At 49.2% G+C, this 3,342-nt stretch overlaps 1 long non-coding RNA gene across 2 annotated transcripts; it reads left to right on the forward strand.

The window, feature by feature from the left end:
• Nucleotides 1-1,825: 1,825 nt before the first annotated feature.
• Nucleotides 1,826-2,957, forward strand: LOC125515977. 2 transcript variants are annotated; one of them, XR_007287196.1, is made up of 2 exons: nucleotides 1,826-1,860; nucleotides 2,713-2,957. It is a non-coding gene; the product is annotated as an uncharacterized LOC125515977 (long non-coding RNA). The 2 variants fall into 2 exon arrangements; XR_007287195.1 differs by having other exon boundaries at nucleotides 1,830-1,860; nucleotides 2,710-2,957.
• Nucleotides 2,958-3,342: the final 385 nt, after the last annotated feature.

Raw genomic sequence — 3,342 nt, forward strand, 5'->3', positions numbered from 1 at the left:
GAAGTAGAAGGTGTGTCTGCGGTCCGCCTAGGGGCCGGGGCAGACCCGCGGGAGATCAGCCCGGTCCTGTCCTTCTTCGGGATCGGGGGCAAGCTCCCGCTGTCCTGCTCGTCGTCATCCTCGTCGTCATCCTTGTCGTCATCGCTCGGAGAAGGGAGGCACCAGGCCAGCAGCAATGGCGCTTACGAAGAACGGATAGAAGGTGCTCCCTTGAACCTCAGGGGTGGCGGAGCCGGCCTTGAACACCTTCGCCCCGTCGATGCCCCGCGCCGCTGCCATCCAGTGCAACCGGGCGAGGCTCGCCTCCAACACGTTCGGCGAGTCCAGGGCAGACGAGTACCAAGCTACGGCCGGGGGCTGACGAGGCGCCATGGCTTCCTAGGTCTCACGGTCGGAGTAGATCTGGAAATTTTGGAGGAAGGAAGGAGAGGCGCAAGAAAGGGGATCTAAGCAGCAACCGGAGAAAGCGAAAAGCAAAGCCTAGGCAGATGCCGCCCCTTTATCAACTTGCACGGTTGCTAAGGCGCCCACGTCCAATCAACCGCCACACGTCGCCCAAGGCCGCAGGCTGTTAGGGCCCGCGGCGCTTCGCTCTTGCCCTTCCGCCTCCCTGCACGGCCAAGTCCGGGCGCGCCTTGGGCCCGGGGGCTACTGTCGGCGTTCTGGGAACGGGGGTCCCCAGACTTGCCTGCCTGCGGCCTACGGCGTGGCTCAAAGGGGGCCCAGCATGGCCCATCTTCATCAACACAGACCCGAGACCCTCGCGAGGGGCCAAGCCTCGCGGGGCGGACGACCCGGAGCTTCCTCAGGCACGGCCTCATCGGGCTGGCTCGCGAGGAGGCGGAGAGATCAAGGCGGGGTACCTCACGAGGTGCCCGTGACGCAAGCCATGACGACCAAAGGCGCCAGGCGGGTGCCAGCCCACGCAGCGTCCTCCTTTCCTCTTTGGTGCGAAGGGAGCAAGCGCAGCTGCGGAGTACCGAGGCATCAGGCAAAGGTTGCCATTTTGGTGCAACAAGACCAAGACCAGGAGGACTGCAAGACGGAGGTCATTGTGGAGCCCAAGACGGCGTCACCACCAGAGCTTTGTGCAAGCGAAGACTACTTTTGTCAGGATAGCTAGTACTAGCTGTCCCCCTTCAAATTAGCCCGCCATCGTTGGCTCCCTTCCCGCTCGATATTTGGGAAGAGGACCAGGGCCTCTATAAATAGGACTAGCCACCCACAGGGCAAAGGGGCAGAGAAAGAGAGAGAGGATCAGAGAGAGAGAGAGGCTAGAGGTTCGAGATCAACAATCGAAGAAGAGAGAGAGAAGGGTGACTGAACTCCTCCCAGCAGTTCATCGTCCCAGCCAAGAGCAGACCCTCGCAAGGCTGTTCTTCCTTGTATTGTTCATCATCATCAGCCCAAGATGCAATCCACCACGCCACACACTGGAGTAGGGTATTACACCACAACGGTGGCCCGAACCAGTATAAACCCTGTGTCTCTCATGTTGTTCTTCCCATAGCTTAGATCTTAGCGAGGCGGAGGGGTGCAGGTAGGTAGGAGGCAAAATCTCCGCGCGCACCCCAGTGTTCGAACCTCAAGGGTCTGCCGGAATCCGAAATCCGACACATTTATGTTGATTGTCTACGGGAAGTTGTTTCTAACAAATAAGGGGGTCTTTGGTGAAATTGAATAAATAACTTCCCATGTGATTTCAGGTTGTGTTCCCCGGACCTGCTGTTGCTGCTGGTTGTATTCCCCGACCGAGTTCCCAAGCTGCTGCTGGTTGTTTTCCCCGACCATGTCCCCAAGCTGCATCCTGCTGCCCCTGCCCCGTGCGTCCTCAACTTTGCTCCCGGATAGCTACTGCAGGTGAGCCAATTGCCTCCATCTTTTTCTACTACCGTTGTAGTTTGGTTGTAGACGCAACTGTTGTAGCTCGGGTGAAATCTTAGTTTGCTTGCCTTGAGATAATGAGAAGGATATAGCGCATAACATTGCTTCAGACATTTGTAATGCATCTCTTAATTTAACATACAAGGTTGGGGTAATTCTATTGTGTTAAGCAGAGATATTGAAATACCAAGTAACTATATATCCACAACATTGTAATCTGGTACCTTTTATTCAAGGATGTTCAATATCTGCCTCTGCTTCCCAAAGCATATTGATAGTACAGACATATGCAGAAGCACAAAAGCTGTTTTTGCATTATCACTATTGTTGGTTGATGTTTTACTAATAACTAGTCAATATACTGATAAGAGAGGGGTCTGATCCTAGCTATAAATGTAGCGGACAGTATGGTATGTGTTCATGTTCATGTTGTTTGTCATGTTCTTGCTAACTGCAAGGGATTGTGTATGGAAAACCAATTATCCAGTCCATTTTTCACAAAAGGATTAGTCTGCTTAATTAGTACTGATGTTTTATTTTACGGAGTAGTTGCTTATTTGGCCAGATTATCTTTCTTGCTTTTGGCATAAGAATAAGCCGATAAGAACATAATATTGATACTGTGTGTGCTATTAGTAAAATGTTCTATTTCCGTGCATCACCTTTCTTGTATGCATGGGTATCTCGTTTTAACTAACTAGAGAACAAAAATCATTGTACTATGTAAATTTGTGTTATTATTCTAAAGAAATTGCCCTTTTTCGAATGGTCTGTTCAGAATATATTGGCTCCACTGTTTTGATTCTTCTCTTCTGACTCATGTAGCAGGGCGACGGTCGAAGGCGTGATGATAGTTCTATTGCTGTTCTGTTAGCCCAGTGTAGCGAAGGTCATGACCTAGTCGACTATATCTGTGTGACTGTGATTGTATTTGTATATGTGTTATTACATTAACAGAGCATGTAACCGTGTCATATGAGAGAAGGAGCCCAGTATGTAATTTGAAGCTTGTAATTACACTTGTGGAGCTTGTAATTTTTGTTGTCAATGTATCTATAACAGATTTATTCTCACTGCTGTTATTTGAAGTATTACTTGTGTTTTGTGTCTGTTCTTATTTAAATATTACTTATTCTCTCAAATTGAAATCTGAAGAAAATGATGCTGTCAAAAGTGTCCCACTTGAATAGAACCTGACAATTGGGACCCATCTAACTAGTTTACCCGAAAAAATAAAAACTAAATTTGTTGAATCAAAAAGGCCATGGCCCAAAAAATGGAAAGGCCAAATTATTGGGCTTGGCCCATGAGGTTGACCGAAATTAATAGAAAAAAATATATAAAAGGCTGAATTATTGGGCTCGGCCCATATAAACACCCAATTGGACCGGGCCGATTCTAATTTTTGACCTTTTCAATTGGTCGTAACTTTGCCACGTCAGATTGCCACGTCGGATC

This window comes from Triticum urartu, chromosome 6 (assembly GCF_003073215.2).
Source record: "Triticum urartu cultivar G1812 chromosome 6, Tu2.1, whole genome shotgun sequence".
Lineage (NCBI taxonomy): Eukaryota > Viridiplantae > Streptophyta > Magnoliopsida > Poales > Poaceae > Triticum > Triticum urartu.